At 40.0% G+C, this 23,720-nt stretch overlaps 1 protein-coding gene across 1 annotated transcript in view; it reads left to right on the top strand.

The window, feature by feature from the left end:
• Positions 1 to 23,720, top strand: part of ACOT7 (acyl-CoA thioesterase 7) — a 1,060,649-nt gene that overhangs the window by 836,104 nt on the left and 200,825 nt on the right. The gene's annotated exons all lie outside the window — the stretch shown is intronic.

Below are 23,720 nucleotides of genomic sequence, written 5' to 3'. Positions count from 1 at the left end.
TATCTTACCTAGAGTATGGGTGAAATAATCAGCTGATGGGTGAGAGCAGCTTAGTAACCAAGGTTACTGTTCAGCTGATTATTTCTAGTTCAGATATCATGAAAACCTGGCCTGTTAGAGCTACTTGAGGACTGGAGTTAAGAAACACTGTTCTACATTATATCTTGGCTTTTCACTTGTTGTTTTCCAATATTTTAACAAATATGTCCCTTTGCTTGTTTTATAAAAGTCTAAAAATGGTGCTCAAACCACATTTGAAATGTTCAAAAATTTAAAATGAGAGTCAGAATCTTCATCTGTGATTGCTGTTGTTTGGATGTTAAAAATGTTAATTAAAAATTAAAGTAATTTGATAGAAAAGCCATAATTGCGCACGATGTGCTTGCAAAGGAACTGTAATCAAATAGACAAGACAGTAATCAGTAATAATGAATCCATTTTTGCACATGGTTCTCTTTTCTTATTGGCTCCTTCTTGTTCTTCTTTTTTTTTTTAAAGCTGGTTGTTTGTCAATTAAATGTTTGCTCTCTTTTTATCAAGGTTTTGTTTGTTTACTCTGGTTAAAGGGATACGAAACCCACAATTGTTCTTTCACTATTTAGATAGAGCATACAATTTTAAACAACTTTCAATCTACTGTTATTATCAGGTCCGAAAATCTAAGGGATATTTTACAGGGACTTTAATTGATCATTTCTAATAAAGATGCGCTGTAACTTAGTTTTCTAATACCCGCACTTCAAAACTCATATTTTCTTTCATGTAATTAGCAAGAGTCCATGAGCTAGTGACGTATGGGATATACATTCCTACCAGGAGGGGCAAAGTTTCCCAAACCTTAAAATGCCTATAAATACACCCCTCACTACACCCACAATTCAGTTTTACAAACTTTGGTGAAGTAAGTTTGTGCTAGATTCTACGTTGATATGTGCTTCGCAGCAGGCTGGAGCCCGGTTTTCCTCTCAGAGTGCAGTGAATGTCAGAGGGATGTGAAGAGAGTATTGCCTATTTGAATTCAATGGTCTCCTTCTACGGGATCTATTTAATAGGTTCTCTGTTATCGGTCGTAGAGATTCATCTCTTACCTCCCTTTTCAGATCGACGATATACTCTTATATACCATTACCTCTACTGATTCTCGTTTCAGTACTGGTTTGGCTGTCTACTATATGTAGATGAGTGTCTTAGGGTAAGTAAGTCTTATTTTTTATGACACTCTAAGCTATGGTTGGGCACTTTCTATATAAAGTTCTAAATACATGTCTTTAAACCTATATTTGCCATGATTCAGGATAATCAGTATTCCTTTAAAATCCAGACTGTCAGTTTCATTATTTGGGATAATGCATTTTAATTCAATTTATTTTTCTTTACCTTGAAAATTTTCAATTGATCATTTTTCCCTGTGTGCTGTTAGGCTCGCGGGGGCAGAAAATGTTTCTTTTTATTGCGTCATTCTTGGCGCAGACTTTTTTGGCGCAAAAATTTCGTCATTTCCGGCGCCGTAGTTGACGCCGGAAGTTGTATTCTGTTTAAACGTCATTTTTGACGCATGTGTATTCAGACATTTTTTTGCGCCAAAAAATGTGGGCGTCGGTTCTGACATCAGAGGATGTGGCGTCATACTTGGCGCCAAATATATAGGCGTTGTATTTAGCGCCAATAATGTGGGCGTCATATTTGGCGCCAAAAAATGTGGGCGTATTTTTTGTTCCACTTTTTTTCCTCACATTATTTAAACCTCACTTTTTTATTGCTTCTGGTTTCTAGAAGCTTATTATTTTGCATTCTTTTCCCATTCCTGATACTGTCATTTAAGGAATTTGATAATTTTGCTTTAAATATTGTTTTTTTTCTATTACATATTGCAAGATTTCACTGTTCCTGTTTTAAAACAATCTAAGGGATTCCTGTTGACTGAGTTCAGTCCTACCAAAGCTAAGTTCATTTATTTTAAATGTTATGAATGTTTATCTTTAGCTATGGTTTGTAATAAGTTATTATGATAAACTTTTACATGCAGAATCCATTAGTATTTATGCTTTATATATTGCTATTCTTTTTACAACTTATGTACAAGAAATATTTAGAAAATTTATAAGAATATTTTTCTGATTCTATTTTAAAGGCTTTGTCTGACATCGTGCCTTCTAATAAAAAATTTTAGGTCTTTTTCAAACTTCTTTTTTAATTATTGAAGTTTCAAATGACCAACAACATACTGATTTATCCTTCTCTGATGATGTTTTTTTCTCTTTCAGAAATTCTCTTCATCAGATAATGACACTAACAAATCTACTTTTTTATAATTTTTTTATTAAAGTACATTTGTTCTTTGTTGAAGAGGTGTTGATTATTTTGGATATTAAGGTAACTAGTTCTTTAAGACTAGCTGACACTATTTCTGCCTTTTTTCTTCTGTGATTTCAGAGGTTTTTTTCCAGTTCCTCATACTAGAGAATGGAATAGGCTGAGAATTTTCTTTTATTTCTTCTTCAAAGGTTTTAAACTATATTCTTTGCCGGCAGTTAAATTCAATTTGGAGGGTTCTCCAATTTATTGGGGCTATCTCTACTCCTACTAATTATGCTATTGTTTCTATAGCAAAATAGTATTTATTTTCCTTTAGATGGTTGTATCTTATTTATGGAAAATTATTTAGTTTCAGGTACTTTTCTTGGACCTGTGATTTATTTGGATGATGTTGCAATTGCTTCATTTTTTCTGTTTACTTTAAGATCAAGTATCAGATTATGATTTATTTTAGCATTGTTAAAGGGACAAAATTTACTAGACTAGGTGCTGTTGCATTTGTCTTGTTGTTTTGCATTTATTGATTATGCAAGTCCAGTGTATTGACTGGTCCTTTAACTGGACTATCATGCTAATAATTTCATTTGTGTCTTCATTTTATTGAATATTTTCGTGAATGAGGTTTAATCTATGTCTTTAGCTGTTTTAGCTAGAAGAATTTTGTGATTTCTAAAAATCCATATTTCTTTTGTTCTAAGATAATCAATTATTTGTTTTATAATTGGATTCAATTCTTAAAGGTAAGGTAAAGTTGATAACACTACTTAACGCTATGTGTACTAGTATCCAAAAAAAACATAAGTTTCATTCATCAATTCTAAATTATCAATCCGAAATATACCTTTCTCTACCTTTCATTTTGCTTGATTTGATTGACATCCGCTTGCTAGATTACTATCCAATCGGCTGTTTCCCCTACAGGGGTTTAGCCCAGCAATTCTGACGTCACTCGCCGATTGAGCGCATGCGCTGGACTCAACTCAACCCACTTCAGCCTGTGCTCGTTCGTGAGTAGCGCATGCGCAGTGCTAGCGGTGTAGCGATCGCTTTGTTTTGATTCATTCTAACCAATTGTAAGATCGCGCCGCAAGTGTGGGTAAGATATCAAGCTCCTTATGTTTTGAATGAACCGCAATGTAAAAAATGACTATCGTTTTTTCTTAAATATTGGATGTCAATCGTAAAAATGTTGCCAAATATGATATACGCATGCGGATAAGATAGTGATTCTGTGAACGCGCAAAAAACATGACGACAACAAAGGGGTGAGAACGCTTCCTGTAATAACAGAGATAAACACGGAAGTGGCATGGGGGAGGAGGAATGAATATAACGCTTGCAAATAACAAGTTTGGATTACAGGTAAAATAAATAAGGTTAAAAAAAAAAAGTTAGCGACTATCTTATTCTTGATATTTACTTTGAATATATGATTTCAATAAATTGAAACTTTACCTTACCTTTAACTGTTACTCTGGGCTTCAAGATTGAGTTCTAAGACTAAAACTTTAAGCTTATACTAGTTTGGTTGTTCTTATTAAGGAACGAATTCCTGAATTCTTTCCCAAGTAACATGTTTTTAATTGGAAATTTTTCAGTTCGAAATCAGCTCCCTAAAATTGCGATGTACGTGCCGTATTCCAGCTTGGCTGGCAAGGGGCAGGTTAAGACTTTTTTGAAATTTATTTGGTTCTATTCGGTCCAAATGTCTTTGATTTTATTCCAGTAAGGCTAACACTTTCTTTAAGTGTGTTTCGGTCCTATATATTTTGGGTACTGTTGAAGCATGGCTGATCACCCGTGGGGTTCAAGCGCTGCTCAGACCTGGAATCTTCTGGGGTATTTCTTCCAGTTCCATTTTTAGGAACTGGGTTTTGGAGTTTTATTCAAACTATTCTGCCTTTTTTTGGTCAGTGATAGCATTATTTGTTTTCATTAGATACAATAAATGCATATTTTCATTTTTCTGTTTTCATTCAGATTATTTTCTAAGGATGCGGAATCTCATATGATTCACTTTGTTCTTCCAGGACATAATTAGAGGATCTTTTTTTCAAAAGCTCTTGATTCCTCACACAAGGGTCACCTTTTTTAGGTTTCCAGATAGTTTGTGTCACTTTCTTTGTCTCTATCAGACAAGGGACAATTTTATTGGGTTCCGTCTGTCGGTACCTTTAGTCTCTCTTATTTCCTTCAGTTGCTATATATGCATAGAAGTTTTAGGTCTTATGGCCACAGCATTGGATTCAATTCCCTTTGCTCATTTTCAATAGAAAGAACCTTTCCAGTCTTTTATGCTGAATTATGGTGCAGGGATTCTAGGATTTCGCATTTTAAATCTTCGAATCCTAATATTTATCTCTCTTGATTTGGTGGTTAAGATCACCATTATTTAGTTCTACAGGTCTCTTCGTTTCTTTCAACCTGGACCATGATCTCTACAGATGTGAGTCTTTTTGGTTGGGAGGCTGTCTGAGGATCTCTGTCAGCGCAAGGGGTTTGGAAATCTCAGGAGGCGAGATTACCATTTGATATTTTAGAACTCCGTGCTTTCTCAGAGTTTTTCAGTTAGTTTCTTTTTGAAGAGGAGACGTTTATTATTTTTCAGACAATATCACAACTATGGTGTATGTCAATCATCAGGGTAGGACTATCAGTCCTTAGGCTGTGACAGAAGTGTCTCGGATATTAGCTTGGGCTAAATCCAGCTCCTATCTAAATTCTGTGTTTTTTTTCCCAGGTATAGATATTTGGGAAGCGGATTATCTCTGTTAATCAAGCTTTACATCCGGGAGAATGGTCTTTCATACCCAGATATGTTTTTCAATTTTTCAGATGTGAGCATTTCTAGAAATAGATCTGTTGGCATCTCATCTGAATAAAGAACTTCCCAGGGGCCTATTCAGGTCCGGGGATCCTCAGGCGGAAGTAGTGTATGCATTGACATTTCTTTGGAATTATCTTTTTGCCTATTTCTTTCCGCCTCTAGTTCTTCTTCCAAAGTGATTTCCAAAATTCTTATGGAGTATTTGTTTGTTATGCTGGTGGCTCCAGCATGGCCTCTCAGGTTTTGGTATGCGGATCTCATTCGGATGGCCAGTTGCCAACCTTGGACACTTCCGTTTAAACCAGACCTTCTTTCTCAAGGCCCAATTTTTCCATCAGGATCTCAAATCATTAAATTTGAAGGGATGGAGATTGAACGCTTGATTTTTAGTCATAGAGGTTTCTCTGACTCATTGATTAATACTATGTTTCAGGCTCGTAAATCTGTCTCTAGAAAGATTTATTATTGAGTCTGGAAGACCTACTTTTCTTGGCATTCTTTTAAAATTCATAGAATTTTATTATTTTTTCAGGTTGGTTTGGATAAGGTTTTGTCTTCAGTTCTTTGTTAGGACAAATCTCTACTCTTTCTGTTCTTTTTTCACAGAAAGATTGCTAATCATCCTGATATTCATTGTTTTGTACAGGCTTTGGTGCGTATCAAGCCTGTCATTAATTCAATCTCTCCTCTTTGGAGTCTCAATTTGGTGCTGAGGGCTTTACAGGCTCCTCCGTTTGAAACTATGCATTCTCTGAACATTAAATTACTTTCTTGGAAAAGTATTGTTCCTTTTGGTTATTTCTTCTGCTAGAAGAGTTTTTGAGTTATCTGCTCTTTTTTGTGAATATCCTTTTCTGATTTTTCATCAGGATAAGGCAGTGTTACTTCCTGATATTCATCATCTTGTTCAGGTTTTGATTCCTATCAAACCTGTCATTAAGCCAATTTCTCCTCCTTGGAGTCTTAATTTGGTTCTGAAGGTTTTTCAGGCTCTTCTATTTGAGCATATGCTTGCTCTGGATATTAATTACTTTCATGGAAACTATTGTTCTTTTTGGACATCTCTTCAGCTAGAACAGTTTTTGAATTATCTGTTCTTTCTTGTGAATCTCTTTTTTCTGATTCTTTTTATCAGGATAAGGTGGTTTTTGCTGTCCTCATTTCAATTCTTACCTAAAGTTGTAAATTCTAACAAACATTAGGGAGGAATTATTGTTTTCCTAAGACTTCTTTGGTGAGATTCTTACTTTCTTTGGATATGGTACGAATTTTTGAAATTCTATGTTGAAGATATTCAGATTTCAGATAGACTTCTAGTCTATTTTTTATCTTTTCTGGTTTTAGGAAGGTCAAAAGGTTTCTGCCATTTATTTGGCATCTTGCTTAAACTTTTGATTCATCATGCTTATTTGGAGTCGGGTGGATTCCCGCCTCGGAGGATTACGGCTCATTCTACTAGGTAAGTTTCTACTTCCTGGGCTTTTTAAGAATGAAGCTTCTGTTGATCAGATTTGCAAAGCAGTGACTTGGTCTTCTTTGCATACTTTTACTATGTTCTACCATTTTGATGTTTTCTCTTCTTTAGAAGCAGTTTTGGTAGAATGGTACTTTAGGCAACTGTTTCAGTTTGATTCTTCTGCTTATGATTTCAGTTTTTTTTCATTATAAAAATTGAAACTTTTTTGATTTGGGTAGTGGATTAATTTTTCAGCGGAATTGGCTGTCTTTATTTTATCCCTCCCTCTCTAGTGACTCTTGCGTGGAAGTTCCACATCTTGGGTATTTGCTATCCCATACGTCACTAGCTCATGGACTCTTGCTAATTACATGAAAGAAAACATAATTTATGTAAGAACTTACCTGATAAATTCATTTCTTTCATATTAGCAAGAGTCCATGAGGCCCACCCTTTTTGTGGTGGTTATGATTTTTTTGTATAAAGCACAATTATTCCAATTCCTTATTTTTGATGCTTTCGCTCCTTTCTTATCACCCCACTTCTTGGCTATTCGTTAAACTGAATTGTGGGTGTGGTGAGGGGTGTATTTATAGGCATTTTAAGGTTTGGGAAACTTTGCCCCTCCTGGTAGGAATTTATATCCCATACCTCACTAGCTCATGGACTCTTGCTAATATGAAAGAAATGAATTTATCAGGTAAGTTCTTACATAAATTATGTTTTTTTGTGAGCTTACGGTTTGAACTGTTAAGGACCAACTGGATGTGTGCATACATCACAGTCCTGATGGTCTAAAGAGCTGTGAGAGGTTTAGGAGAACGTGCACTTTGTGTCACTGAAGACTTTAAAGGGACATTGCAATGGTAATATAAAATAACTGTGTGTGTATTTATATATATATATATATATATTCTGCAATATACTCTCATTATTTATTTTGTCCCATTTTCCTGTAATTCCATTTTGAAATTGTGAGCTTTTCAGTTCCTGTTAGAAATGAAAGTGCAGAACACTGTTATATTCCACACAACCATTGGCTGCACACTCTAGTGACTTATTAGAACTGTCTCTAATTGGCCACAGCAGAGAAGGCAACCTAAGTTACAACATGGCAGCTCCCATTGTTTTATAGAAACTAAAACTTTACACTTATGTTGTCAATGAAACTCTTAAACATACATGTATTCTCAGTCTAATCTTTTCTTTGAATGCGTCATTATACTTCTTACATCTAGCATTTATTTTGTGTTTAATGTCCCATTAATGTGCAAATTAGACCGTCCCTTTAAAGGGTTAATGAGCCAGCATTATATTGTCAGAGCAATTTTTGTCATAATGGGGCACTGGTGTAAAATGAAAGCAGAATCATTATTTTCTCTAAAATTACTTCAAATCATGTGATAGAGTAACAAAAGTTTCAGCAACATATGTGTACTATCATAAATATTGCATAAGTAGTCTCCATAGTGTCACTACAAGATCATTATTATATTAAGAGCTTTGAATGAGAATAAACATAAAACACAGCATATACAATACAATGAACCATAATAAATCTAAACACTACAAGTGTCAGATTGACAAATTGATCAATATGTACACCAATATAAAGTCATACATAATTTATAATAGAGTAGAGATACAATTAAAGGGATATTAAATAGCTCTTGCTTTTGTGTAAAAAGATTATGCTTGTCCCACACTCCCTAGAGAGGATAAAAAGCAAATCTGTAACCTCAGTTTTTCAAAATGTTGCAAATTATCTAAACCAGCTATTTGCGTTTACACATTTTGAACCTAGGCTACAGAATTAGTTTAGTTTTGGTTTAAATAAAGCTTTTGTTTATTTTCAGTTTTCTAAGGTGTATAACTTTGAAACAAAAAATGTAATAGTGCTGAATTTAGGCAGCTTTGTAGCTATTGCTATTGCCAAATTTTAAATCAATTTAAGTTTTTTAGAAAAATTTAATTGGACTTGATGTGTTTTCATGAAACTTAGCGTGCTGTTAGCTTTTGACTTGATCTTATTACTTTTTCGTGTGGTTTGAAGTTTATAACTTTTATTATATTAATATAATGAAGCTTTCTGGGATACAGAATCTCACAGGGGTGAGTGAGAATACCGATATATATTCTCAGTTTACAGCAAATACAAATGAACTAAAATGCCTTTACTACAATTTAACTTGTATATGCATCTAGTTTAGTACACACCACTTTTCTTTCAGTTAACAAAGTATATTGTGCACGTTGAACAAACTTCAACTGGTGAGATAAATCAGTGAGAGCTGCAGGTGAATGATTGCTCGTGGATTGCAGGGAACACACATTTGCCTCTTGTTATTGGCTCCCAAGATGCTCTGACTGGAACTATGAGTTTAACCCCTTTGCAGGGTTTGTAAACATAGTTATACGCAGGCAGCAGTGCAATAATAAAATGCTCTCTGTGAACCATTTTCTTGTTGCATTTGTATGTCCCTTTACAGACTCCCTAAGCAACTACTTCTTAGGATCATATGTTGAAAAAATGCAGTGGAACCTATCTTGATATGTGTCTATGAGATTTATAAATTTAACATTATATAATAATGCTGTTTTGCTGGCTTGAGTTGTGTATAAATAGATGACAATGTGGCACTTTTGCAGTTTTTTTAGCATATTTGTTTTCTCTTGTAAGGTGTATCCAGTCCACGGGTTCATCCATTACTTGTGGGATATTCTCCTTCCCAACAGGAAGTTGCAAGAGGACACCCACAGCAGAGCTGTCTATATAGCTCCTCCCCTAACTGCCACCCCCAGTCATTCTCTTGCAACTCTCGACAAGAAAGGAAGTATCAAGAGATATGTGGTGACTTAGTGTAGTTTTACCTTCAATCAAGAGTTTGTTATTTTTAAACGGTACCGGCGTTGTACTGTTTTACTCTCAGGCAGAAATTAGAAGAAGAGTTCTGCCTGGAGATTTGATGATCTTAGCGGTTTGTAACTAAGGTCCACTGCTGTTCTCACACATAACTGAAGAATATGGGACAACTTCAGTTGGGGGAACGGCCTGCAGATTACCTGCTTTGAGGTATGTTCAGTAATTTTATTTCTAGAGAGATGATATGAGTTCTAGAAAATAATGCAGTGATTTAACAGCGACTGGGATCATGCTTACAGAACAGGGTAATACTCATGTTAATGCTTATATTACTTAGGGACAAAACGTTTACATGATTTTAAAAATAGAAAGTTTTTTCTCTGAGGGAGATAACTCTTTATTTGGGGCCTAGTTTCCACATGGCTAATCAGATACTCCTAGGAGTACTTTCTCAAGGCCCCTCTGGCATCCAGTACATGGTGGGAGGGGCCTATTTTAGTGCTCTAAATGCGCAGTTTTTATTCAGACTGAGACATCCAGCTTCCCTAGAGGAGTCCTCTGACACCTGAGGACCATTACAAGGGGTTTATTTCTGCAAATAATCGTTTTTGAGGGCAGGTAGGAACCTCAGCAGAGCTGTGGCAGGTTGCTCAACTGTCTTTTAACGTTTTTTAACGTTTTTCAATCCGGTTTGGGACCTAAGGGGTTAATCATCCATTTGCAAGTGGGTGCAATGCTGCTTTAGTCCCTTACACACACTGTAAACATTTCAAAGAATTTGCTATATTTTTTCACTGTTTTGCAGTTTAAGTGTTAGTTTCTCTTGTAAGGTGTATCCAGTCCACGGATCATCCATTACTTGTGGGATATTCTCATTCCCAACAGGAAGTTGCAAGAGGACACCCACAGCAGAGCTGTCTATATAGCTCCTCCCCTCACTATCATATCCAGTCATTCTCTTGCAACTCTCAAAAAGCATGGAGGTAGTAAGAGAAAAGTGGTGAAATGTAGCTGTTATTTTGCTTCAATCAAGAGTTTATTATTTTTAAATAGTACCGGAGTTGTGCTATTTTGTTCCAGGCAGAAAAAAAGAAGAATCTGCCTGTGATTTCTATGATCTTAGCAGGTTGTAACTAAGATCCATTGCTGTTCTCACACATGACTGAAGAGAGAGATAACTTCAGCGGGGGAATGGCGTGCAGGTTATCCTGCTATGAGGTATGTGCAGTTAATATTTTTCTAGAAGATGTGAAAGCTAGAAAATGCTGCTGATACCAAATTTATGTAAGGTAAGCCTGAATACAGTGATTTAATAACGACTGGTATCATGCTTACTTTCTGAGGTAATACTCTTTTATATTTACAATATAAAACGTTTGCTGGCATGTTTAAACGTTTTTATATATACTTTGGTGATAAAACTTTATTGGGGCCTAGTTTTTTTCCACATGGCTGGCTTAAATTTGCCTAGAAACAGTTTCCTGAGGCTTTCCACTGTGTTACTATGAGTGGGAGGGGCCTAGTTTAGCGCTTTTTTGCGCATTAACTATTACAGACTGAGATATCCAGCTTCCTCCAGGAGTCCCCTGAATGCTATAGGACATCTCTAAAGGGCTCTTAGGCTTCCAAAATCGTTTGTTGGGGAAGGTAGGCCCACAGCAAGGCTGTGGCAGTTTGGTGTGACTGTTAAAAAACGTCTATATCGTTTTTTTGATCCATTTTTTTAACTAATCATCCATTTGCAAGTGGGTGCAATGCTCTGTTAGCTTATTATACACACTGTAAAAATTTTGTTTGATTTACTGCCTTTTTTCACTGTTTTTCAAATTCTGACAAAATTTGTTTCTCTTAAAGGCACAGTACCGTTTTTTATATTTGCTTGTTAACTTGATTTAAAGTGTTTTCCAAGCTTGCTAGTCTCATTGCTAGTCTGTATAAACATGTCTGACATAGAGGAAACTCCTTGTTCATTATGTTTAAAAGCCATGGTGGAACCCCCTCTTAGAATGTGTACCAGATGTACTGATTTCACTTTAAGCAATAAAGATCATATTCTGTCTTTAAAAAATTTATCACCAGAGGTATCTGATGAGGGGGAAGTTATGCCGACTAACTCTGCCCACGTGGCAGACCCTTTGACTCCCGCTCAAGGGACTCACGCTCAAATGGCGCCAAGTACATCCAGTGCGCCCATAGCGTTTACTTTACAAGACATGGCGGCAGTCATGGATAATACACTGTCAGCGGTATTAGCCAGACTACCTGTATTTAGAGGAAAGCGAGATAGCTCTGGAGTTAGATGAAATGCAGAGCATACTGATGCTTTAAGAACTATGTCTGATACTGCCTCACAATTTGCAGAAGCTGAAGAAGGAGAGCTTCTTTCTGTGGGTGATGTTTCTGACTCAGGGAAGATGATGCAACCTGATTTTGATGTTTCTACATTTAAATTTAAGTTTGAACACCTCCGCGTGTTACTCAGGGAGGTTTTAGCTGCTCTGAATGACTGTGATACAATTGCAGTGCCAGAGAAATTGTGTAGACTGGATAAATACTATGCAGTGCCGGTGTGCACTGATGTTTTTCCAATACCTAAAAGGTTTACAGAAATTATTACTAAGGAATGGGATAGACCAGGTGTGCCGTTCTCTCCCCCTCCTATCTTTAGAAAAATGTTTCCAATAGACGCCACCACACGGGACTTATGGCAGACAGTGCCTAAGGTGGAGGGAGCAGTTTCTACTCTAGCACAGCGTACTACTATCCTTGTCTAGGACAGTTGTGCTTTCTTAGATCCAATGGATAAAAAGTTAGAGGGTTACCTTAAGAAAATGTTTATTCAACAAGGTTTTATCCTACAGCCCCTTGCATGCATTGCGCCTGTCACTGCTACTGCGGCGTTCTGGTTTGAGTCTCTGGAAGAGGCTTTACAGGTAGAGACTCCATTGGATGAAATACTTCACAAGCTTAGAGCACTTAAGCTAGCCAATTCTTTTGTTTCTGATGCCATTGTTCATTTGACTAAACTAACGGCTAAGAATTCTGGTTTTGCTATCCAGGCGCGCAGAGCGCTATGGCTTAAATCATGGTCAGCTGACGTTACTTCAAAATCGAAGCTGCTTAACATTCCCTTCAAGGGGCAGACCCTATTCGGGCCTGGTTTGAAGGAGATTATTGCTGATATCACTGGAGGAAAAGGTCATGCCCTTCCTCAGGATAGGTCCAAACCAAGGGCCAAACAGTCTAATTTTCGTGCCTTTCGTAACTTCAAGGCAAGTGCGGCATCAACTTCCTCTAATGCAAAACAAGAGGGAACTTTTGCTCAGTCCAAGACGGTCTGGAGACCTAACCAGACCTGGAACAAGGGTAAGCAGGCCAAAAAGCCTGCTGCTGCCTTTAAGACAGCATGAAGGAACGGCCCCTATCTGGTAACGGATCTAGTAGGGGGCAGACTTTCGCTCTTCGCCCAGGCGTGGGCAAGAGATGTCCAGGATCCCTGGGCGTTGGAAATTATATCCCAGGGATATCTTCTGGACTTCAAGGCTTCCCCCCCAAAAGGGAGATTTCACCTTTCACAATTATCTGCAAACCAGATAAAGAGAGAGGCATTCTTACACTGTGTACAAGACCTCCTAGTAATGGGAGTGATCCATCCAGTTCCAAAGGAGGAACAGGGACAGGGATTTTACTCAAATCTGTTTGTGGTTCCCAAAAAAGAGGGAACCTTCAGACCAATTTTGGATCTAAAGATCTTAAACAAATTCCTCAAAGTTCCATCATTCAAGATGGAGACTATTCGTACCATCCTACCTATGATCCAGGAGGGTCAATACATGACTACAGTGGATTTAAAGGATTCTTATCTGCAGATTCCGATACACAAAGATCATCATCGGTTTCTCAGGTTTGCCTTCCTAGACAGGCACTACCAGTTTGTATCTCTTCCCTTTGGGTTAGCTACAGCGCCAATAATTTTTATGAAGGTTCTGGGGTCGCTTCTGGCAGTCCTATGGCCACAGGGCATAGCAGTGGCCCCTTATTTAGACGACAACCTGATTCAGGAGTCAAACTTCCAAATTGCCAAGTCTCATACGGACATAGTGTTGGCATTTCTGAGGTCGCATGGGTGGAAGGTGAACGAGAAAAAGAGTTCTCTATCCCCCCTTACAAGAATTTCCTTCCTAGGGACTCTGATAGATTCTGTAGAAATTAAAATTTACCTGACGGAGTCCAGGTTATCAAAACTTCTAAATTCCTGCCGTGTTCTTTATTCCATTCCTCGCCCTTCGGTGGCTCAGTGCATGGAAGTAATCGGCTTAATGGTAGCTGCAATGGACATAGTGCCGTTTGCACGCCTACATCTCAGACCGCTGCAACTATGCATGCTCAGTCAGTGGAATGGGGATTACACAGATTTGTCCCCTTTACTGAATCTGGATCAAGAGACCAGGGATTCTCTTCTCTGGCGGCTATCTCGGGTCCATCTGTCCAAAGGTATGACCTTTCGCAGGCCAGATTGGACAATTGTAACGACAGATGCCAGCCTTCTAGGTTGGGGTGCAGTCTGGTACTTCCTGAAGGCTCAGGGATCATGGACTCAGGAGGAGTCTCTCCTTCCAATAAACATTCTGGAACTAAGAGCGATATTCAATGCTCTTCAGTCTTGGCCTCAGCTAGCGACAATGAGGTTCAGATTTCAGTCGGACAACATCACGACTGTGGCTTACATCAACCATCAAGGGGGAACAAAGAGTTGTTAGAAGTCTCAAAGATAATTCGCTGGGCAGAGATTCACTCTTGCCACCTATCAGCTATCCATATCCCAGGTGTAGAGAACTGGGAGGCGGATTTTCATCCGGAGAGTGGGAACTCCATCCGGAGGTGTTTGCACAATTGGTTCATTGTTGGGGCAAACCAGAACTGGATCTCATGGCGTCTCGCCAGAACGCCAAGCTTCCTTGTTACGGATCCAGGTCCAGGGACCCCAAGGCAACGCTGATAGATGCTCTAGCAGCGCCTTGGTCCTTCAACCTGGCTTATGTGTTTCCACCGTTTCCTCTGCTCCCTCGTCTGATTGCCAAAATCAAGCAGGAGAGAGCATCGGTGATCTTGATAGCGCCTGCGTGGCCACGCAGGACTTGGTATGCAGATCTGGTGGACATGTCATCCTTTCCACCATGGACTCTGCCGCTGAGACAGGACCTTCTACTTCAAGGTCCTTTCAACCATCCAAATCTAATTTCTCTGAGGCTGACTGCATGGAGATTGAACGCTTGATTTTATCAAAGCGTGGTTTCTCCGAGTCAGTCATTGATACCTTAATTCAGGCACGAAAGCCTGTCACCAGGAAAATCTATCATAAAATATGGCGTAAATATCTTTATTGGTGTGAATCCAAGGGCTACTCATGGAGTAAGGTCAGGATTCCCAGGATATTATCTTTTCTCCAAGAAGGATTGGAGAAAGGATTGTCAGCTAGTTCCTTAAAGGGACAGATTTCTGCGCTATCTATTCTTTTGCACAAGCGTCTGGCGGATGTCCCAGACGTTCAGGCATTTTGTCAGGCTTTAGTTAGAATCAAGCCTGTGTTTACACCTGTTGCTCCACCTTGGAGCTTAAATTTGGTTCTTAAAGTTCTTCAGGGGGTTCCGTTTGAACCTCTTCATTCTATAGATATCAAACTTTTATCTTGGAAAGTTATTTTTTTGGTAGCTATTTCCTCGGCTCGTAGAGTTTCCGAGTTATCTGCCTTACAATGTGATTCTCCTTATCTGATCTTCCATGCGGATAAGGTAGTTCTGCGTACCAAACCTGGGTTTTTACCTAAGGTGGTATCTAATAAGAATATCAATCAAGAGATTGTTGTTCCGTCTTTGTGTCCTAATCCTTCTTCAAAGAAGGAGCGTCTATTACACAATCTGGACGTGGTTCGTGCTTTAAAGTTTTACTTACAAGCTACTAAAGATTTTCGTCAAACATCTGCTTTGTTTGTTGTCTACTCTGGACAGAGGAGAGGCCAAAAGGCTTCGGCAACTTCTCTTTCTTTTTGGCTAAGGCGTATAATACGCTTAGCTTATGAGACTGCTGGCCAGCAGCCTCCTGAAAGGATTACAGCTCATTCTACTAGAGCTGTGGCTTCCACATGGGCCCTTAAGAATGAGGCTTCTGTTGAACAGATTTGCAAGGCGGCGACTTGGTCTTCGCTTCATACTTTTTCAAAATTCTACAAATTTGATACTTTTGCTTCTTCGGAGTCTATTTTTGGGAGAAAGGTTTTACAGGCAGTGATACCTTCCGTTTAAGTACCTGCCTTGTCCCTCCCTTCATCCGTGTTCTTTAGCTTTGGTATTGGTATCCCACAAGTAATGGATGATCCGTGGACTGGATACACCTTACAAGAGAAAACATAATTTATGCTTACCTGATAAATTTATTTCTCTTGTGGTGTACCAGTCCACGGCCCGCCCTGTCATTTTAAGGCAGGTATTTTTTAATTTTAAACTACAGTTACCACTGCACCCTATGGTTTCTCCTTTCTCTGCTTGTTTTCGGTCGAATGACTGGATATGGTAGTGATGGGAGGAGCTATATAGACAGCTCTGCTGTGGGTGTCCTCTTGCAACTTCCTGTTGGGAATGAGAATATCCCACAAGTAATGGATGATCCGTGGACTGGATACACCACAAGAGAAATAAATTTATCAGGTAAGCATAAATTATGTTTTTTTTCTCTTAAAGGCACAGTAACGTTTTTGTTTAATTGCTGTTTTACCTTTATTAAAGTGTTTTCCAAGCTTGCTTGTCTCATTACTAGTCTGTTAAACATGTCTGACATAGAGGAAACTCCTTGTTCAATATGTTTAGAAGCCATGGTGGAACCCCCTCTTAGAATGTGTACTAAATGTACTGAAATTTCTATAAACTATAAAGACCATATTATGGCGCTTAAAGATTTATCTCCAGGGGATTCTCTGACTAAAAAAAGGGAGATTATGCCATCTAACTCTCCCCATGTGTCAGAACTTATAACTCCCGCTCAAGTGACGCCAAGTACATCTACCGCGTCTAATTCGTTTACCTTGCAGGACATGGCGGCAGTTATGAATAATACCCTCACAGAGGTATTTTCCAAACTGCCAGGGTTAAAAGGAAAGCTAGACAGCTCTGGGGCTAGAACTAATACAGAGCTTTCTATCGCTTTAATGCCTGTGTCCGATATTCCCTCACAATACTCAGAAGCCGAGGCAGGTGAGCTTCTATCTGTGGGTGACATTTCAGACTCAGGGAAGGCGTTACTTCAGCCTGATTCTGAAATGACAGCGTTTAAATTTAAGCTTGAACACCTCCGCTTATTGCTTAGGGAGGTTTTATCGACTCTGGATGACTGTGACCCCATTGTGGTTCCAGAGAAATTGTGTAAAATGGACATATACTTTGCAGTGCCTGTTAACACGGATGTTTTTCCAGTCCCTAAGAGGTTTTCGGAAATTATTACTAAGGAATGGGATAGACCAGGTGTGCCGTTCTCTCCCCCTCCTGCTTTCAAAAAGATGTTTCCCATAGATGCCGCTATGCGGGACTCGTGGCAGACAGTCCCTGTTACGGTTGCCTCCAGGCTGGCTGGAAGTTGGACCGTAGAAAAGGATGCTCCTAGCGCCCACCAAAGGATCATCAGCACCGTAGACACCATAACTACTGCGTAGCCACCATAGGTAATGCAGACTCTACGAACCACCGCTGCTGGGCTGGTATCTCTCCGTCTGCTCTGCGCCCTGGACCTACGACCAGGCTCCAGTAGGTGAACCTCTTCCTTCTGTAGAGCGAAGCAGGATCAGGAACAAGAGCTCTTACAAGAGCTCAGTAGCTAAGGGAGTATGAAGAGCATAGCAATCCCTGTAGTGATTATAGCTGTCCCCTACAAACATGAGTCAAGGCTGCAAGTTAGAGGGTCAGAAAAAGGTCTCAGGTGCTGGAGCACCCAGCCTGGTTTTTATTGAGGTTACATGCACACAGGACACTCCCAGGGGGGAAGCATAAAATCCCCCATCACACATTTGGTACCTTTAGATAGAGAGACAACGCCCTTTGACAGGCCACAATAGAATTACATTACTTCGGCAGATAACAAGTTACACACAAGAAAACAATGCAGGCCATCTTATCAGCTAGCAGTCTGACTCCAGAGTTGATTAGACAATGGGAATGTTTATCACTAAACTTAATTAGAGCTGATGCCAGCAAACTTGTATTTAGAAAATAGCTTCTTAAAGCTGAACAAAGTTAACTCTTTCAGTTCTGACCGAAGGGTCTGTCACATAGCACTTAACGGTACACAAGGAAAACTAATGCTTCTGTAACAGACATTGTTCACCAAAGTCACAATATGTCCCCAGACGGTTCTTAAAGGGCCATACACACCCAATAAAAGTTAATACGTTTTCAGGGGCACAATCTTCCAGGGGCCATAGTCATGAGGAAGGAGGCTGGCAAATAGGCTTCTCCACAATCCAGGGAAGCAGGGCAATTTTCCATTTAAAGGGCCAGTTACAAATAGCAGTTTGTAACAGTCCCTAAGGTGGAGGGAGCAGTCTCTACCCTAGCTAAGCGTACAACTATCCCCGTCGAGGACAGTTGTGCTTTCCTAGATCCTATGGATAAAAAAATTGGAGGGCCTCCTTAAGAAAATTTTTATTCATCAAGGTTTTTTATCCTCCAGCCTCTTGCATGCATAGCCCCAGTTACTGTTGCAGCGGCTTTTTGGTTCGAGTCTCTTGAGGAGTCTCTGCAGGTAGAGACCCCGTTAGACGATATTCTAGACAGGATTAAAGCTCTTAAGTTAGCTAATTCCTTTATTTCTGACGCCGTTTTTCAGTTAACCAAACTAATGGCTAAGAATTCAGGTTTTGCCATTTTGGCGCGTAGGGTGCTATGGCTTAAGTCCTGGTCAGCAGACGTTACTTCAAAGTCTAAACTTCTTAACATCCCCTTCAAGGGACAGACCCTATTCGGGCCTGGTCTGAAGGAGATCATTTCTGATATTACTGGAGGAAAAGGCCGCGCCCTTCCTCAGGATAGGTCCAATAAGTTAAGGACCAAACAGAATCATTTTCGTTCTTTTCGAAACTTCAAGAGTGGCGCAGCTTCAATTTCCTCTAATGCAAAACAAGAGGGAAATTTCGCCCAGTCCAAACCAGTCTGGAGACCTAACCAGACTTGGAAGAAGTGGAAGCAGGCCAAGAAACCTGCGGCTGCCTCTAACACAGCATGAAGGAGTAGCCCCCGATCCGAGACCGGATCTAGTGGGGGGCAGACTTTCTCTCTTCGCCCAGGCTTGGGCAAGAGACGTCCAGGATCCCTGGGCGCTAGAGATTGTTTTCCAGGGATATCTTCTGGAATTCAAAGGGTCATCTCCAAAGGGGAGATTTCATCTCTCACAACTATCTGTAAACCAGATAAAAAGAGAGGCATTCTTACATTGCGTTCAAGACCTACTGGTTATGGGAGTGATCCACCCAGTTCCAAGAGAGGAACAGGGGCTGGGTTTCTATTCAAACCTGTTTATAGTTCCCAAAAAAGAGGGAACTTTCAGACCTATCTTGGATCTCAAGATCCTAAACAAATTTCTCAGGGTCCCATCCTTCAAGATGGAGACAATCCGAACCATCCTCCCTATGATCCAGGAGGGTCAATATATGACTACAGTGGACTTAAAGGATGCTTATCTCCGCATTCCGATTCACAGAGATCATCATCAGTTCCTCAGGTTCGCCTTCCTAGACAGGCATTACCAGTTTGTGGCTCTTCCCTTCGGGTTAGCCACGGCACCAAGAATCTACGAAGGTTCTAGGGTCCCTTCTGGCGGTTCTAAGGCCGCGACATTCTGATTCAGGCGTCTACTCTTCAAATCGCCAAGTCCCATATGCACATTGTTCTGGCCTTTCTGAGGTCTCATGGGTGGAAAGTGAATATAGAAAAGAGTTCTCTCTCTCCTCTCACAAGAGTTTCCTTCCTAGGAACTCTAATAGATAAAGTAGAAATTATTTTTTTTCTGACAGAAGTCAGGATATCAAAGCTTCTAACTTCTTGCTGTGCTCTTCATTCCACTCCTCGGCCATCAGTGGCTCAGTGTTTGGAAATGATCGGCCTAATGGTAGCGGCAATGGACATAGTTCCGTTTGCCCGCCTACATCTCAGACCACTGCAACTTTGCATGCTCAACCAGTGGAATGGGGACTACACAGATTTGTCTCCTCTGTTAGATCTGGATCAAGAGACCAGGGATTCTCTTCTCTGGTGGTTATCTCGGGTCCATCTGTCCAGGGGAATGAGTTTCCGCAGGCAAGAGTGGACTATACTGACGACAGATGCCAGCCTTCTGGGCTGGGGCGCAGTCTGGAACTCCCTGAAGGCTCAGGGTTCGTGGACTCAGGAGGAAGCCCTCCTTTCGATAAACATTCTGGAACTAAGAGCGATATTCAATGCTCTTCAGGCTTGACCTCAACTAGCTGCGGCCAAGTTAATCAGATTTCAGTCGGACAATATCATGACTGTAGCATATATCAACCATCAGGGGGGAACAAGGAGTCCCCTGGCCATGATGGAGGTTTCCAAGATAATTCTATGGGCAGAGATTCACTCTTGCCATCTCTCAGCTATCCATATCCCAGGAGTAGAGAACTGGGAGGCGGATTTTCTAAGTCGTCAGACTTTTCATCCAGGGGAGTGGGAGCTCCATCCGGAGGTATTTGCCCAGCTTATTCATCTATGGGGCAAACCAGAACTGGATCTGATGGCGTCTTGTCAGAACGCCAAGCTTCCTCGTTACGGGTCCAGGTCAAGGGATCCCCAGGCAACGCTGATAGATGCTCTAGCAGTGCTCTGGTCCTTCAGCCTGGCTTATGTGTTTCCACCATTTCCTCTCCTCCCTCGTCTGATTGCCAAGATCAAGCAGGAGAGAGCTTCAGTGATTTTGATAGCACCTGCGTGGCCACGCAGGACTTGGTATGCAGATCTGGTGGACATGTCATCCTTCCCACCATGGACTCTGCCGCTGAGGCAGGACCTTCTACTCCAAGGTCCATTCAAACATCAAAATCTAGTTTCTCTGTGTCTGACTGCTTGGAGATTGAACGCTTGATTTTATCAAAGCGTGGTTTCTCCGAGTCGGTCATTGATACCTTGATTCAGGCTCGAAAGCCTGTCACCAGGAAAATCTATCATAAGATATGGTGTAAATATCTTCATTGGTGTGAATCCAAGGGTTACTCGTGGAGTAAAGTTAGGATTCCTAGGATACTATCTTTTCTCCAAGATGGATTGGAAAAGGGATTATCGGTTAGTTCCTTAAAGGGACAGATTTCTGCTCTGCCTATTCTTTTTCACAAGCGCCTGGCTGATGTTCCAGATGTTCAGGCGTTTTGTCAGGCTTTGGTTAGAATCAGGCCTGTGTTTAAACCTGTTGCTCCGCCATGGAGTTTAAATTTGATTCTTAAGGTTCTTCAAGGGGTTCCGTTTGAACCCTTGCATTCCATAGATATCAAGCTGTTATCTTGGAAAGTTCTGTTTTTAGTAGCTATCTCTTCGGCTCGAAGAGTTTCAGAGTTATCTGCCTTGCAGTGTGATTCCCCTTATCTGATCTTCCATGCAGATAAGGTAGTTTAACGTACCAAACCTGGGTTTCTTCCTAAGGTAGTATCTAATAGGAATATCAATCAGGAAATTGTTGTTCCTTCACTGTGTCCTAATACTTCTTCAAAGAAGGAACGTCTATTACACAATCTTGACGTGGTTCGTGCTTTAAAGTTTTATTTACAAGCTACTAAGGATTTTTCTGGGCAGAGGAGAAGCCAAAAGGCTTCGGCATCTTCTCTTTCTTTTTGGCTGAGAAGCATAATCCGTTTAACTAATGAGACTGCTGGCCAGCAGCCTCCTGAAAGAATTACAGCTCATTCCACTAGAGCAGTAGCTTCCACATGGGCTTTTAAAAATGAGGCCTCTGTTGAACAGATTTATAAGGCAGCGACTTGGTCTTCGCTTCATACTTTTTCCAAATTTTACAAATTTGATACTTTTGCTTCTTCGGAGGCTATTTTTGGGAGAAAGGTCTTACAGGCAGTGGTGCCTTCCGTTTAAGTACCTGCCTTGTCCCTCCCTTCATCCGTGTCCTAAAGCTTTGGTATTGGTATCCTACAAGTAATGTATGAACCCGTGGACTGGATACACCTTACAAGAGAAAACAAAATTTATGCTTACCTGATAAATTTCTTTCTCTTGTGGTGTATCCAGTCCACGGCCCGCCCTGTCACTTTAAAGGGGCACTCAATCAAAATTAAACTTTCATTATTCAGATAGAGCATGCCATTTTAAACAACTTTCCAATTTACTTCCATTAACAAAATGTGCACAGTCTTTTTATATTTAAACGTTTTGAGTCACCAGCTCCTACTGAGCATGTGCAAGAATATATGTGTATGCATTTGTGAATGGCTGATGGCTTTCACATGGTATGTGTATGCATTTGTAATTGGCTGATGGCTGTCACATGGTACAGTGGGAGTGGAAAAAGACATAACTTAAAATTGTCAGAAAAAAAATCTACTACTCATTTGAAGTTCAGACTAAGTGCTAGTGCATTGTCTTGTTATCTTGCATTTGTTGATTATGCAAATCTACTGTGTTGACTGGTCCTTTAAGGCAGGTGTTTTTTATTTTTAAACTACAGTCACCACTGCACCCTATAGTTTCTCCTTTTTTCTTGCTTGTCTTCGGTCGAATGACTGGGGGTGGCAGTTAGGGGAGGAGCTATATAGACAGCTCTGCTGTGGGTGTCCTCTTGCAACTTCCTGTTGGGAAGGAGAATATCCCACAAGTAATGGATGAACCCGTGAACTGGATACACCACAAGAGAGAAATTTATCAGGTAAGCATAAATCTTGTTTTATTTATATAAAGCTCTCTCTGGGCTAAGGAACCGTGTAACAATGTAGCATGAAACACAGCACTCGCCGCACAGCACGGAACAGGCTTACCAGACCCAGCATAAATACGAAAAAGCAGAAGTGTTCCAGCTGGTGCAAAAACTTTTTATTGTGCAATCTGGGATACAAACAAAACAAAGCAACGTTTCAGGCCCACAATCGGCCCTTTCTCAAGCCGATTGTGGGCCTGAAACGTTGCTTTGTTTTGTTTGTATCCCAGATTGCACAATAAAAGGTTTTTGCACCAGCTGGAACATTTCTGCTTTTTCGTATTTATGCTAAGGAACCGTGTGTCAAACAGCTGAGAATGTATTTAAATGTGAAATAGCTGAGAATCTATTTAAAAATATCAATGTGTTTCTCAGCTAAAAACATAATTGTTTTTTCAGGCTTCATAACAATAAATACTAAAACTCTTGTTTAAATAGACCCTCCCATCCAATCAACATGCAGATTCCCATAGTGGTCACATGACCTTCCCAATCAACATACTGAGACCCATAATAGTCATCAGACCCTTTATACGCATATAAACAAAGTGCATATAAAAACAGATCACCCCTATATATACAAAAAACACTACCTAAAGCATCCCATGTTGCCCACAGACACATACATAAGAATAGATGTCATTGTTTGTATTTATTTGCCAAATGTTGTTAAAAAAAATGCCAAATGTAAAGTTACCAATAATAAAACGGCCTCAGTGGCGTGATATAAAGAAAAAAAAACTGCCACTCATGGTGTTCCCAAGCAGTTTCCCATCCAGATACTGACCAGGCCTGGCCCTGCTTAACTTCCAAGATCAGACAGGAACAGGATGTTTAGGACCATGTGGTATACAATGGTCAGTAGGCATAATTAGACAACATCATGGCTCTACCCCTATATGTTATGAGAGGGGTCTGGTTCACTGTATCAACTGCCCATTCTATCCTTCATAAAGACTCATCTGTCTTATAGACTTGTTGACATGATTGACATGCAGTGATAGTAGTAAAAGGTAGGATTATAATCTGCCTAACTACTCCCCTCACAGAGTGGCATATGTGTGCGTTCTGCCTCTAATGATGTGTCACCATACTCCCTTCACACATGGCACTTACCTCATTTCGATTGAGGTTTATTATACTAAAATAAATGGTATTACAGTATTAAGCCTTCTTATCTCTCCTCTCTGAGCATATAATCTGTAAACGGACAGTCCAGATAAATAGATAAAGAAGTCCTAACGGATTCTACTTTGCTAAAAGGGAAAGGAAGCGAGACCCAACAGAGTGAC

The sequence above is a fragment of the Bombina bombina genome, chromosome 8 (assembly GCF_027579735.1).
Source record: "Bombina bombina isolate aBomBom1 chromosome 8, aBomBom1.pri, whole genome shotgun sequence".
Classification (NCBI taxonomy): domain Eukaryota; kingdom Metazoa; phylum Chordata; class Amphibia; order Anura; family Bombinatoridae; genus Bombina; species Bombina bombina.
The sequence above is the reverse complement of the archived record's forward strand: the minus strand, read 5'-3'. Positions and strand labels throughout refer to the sequence as shown.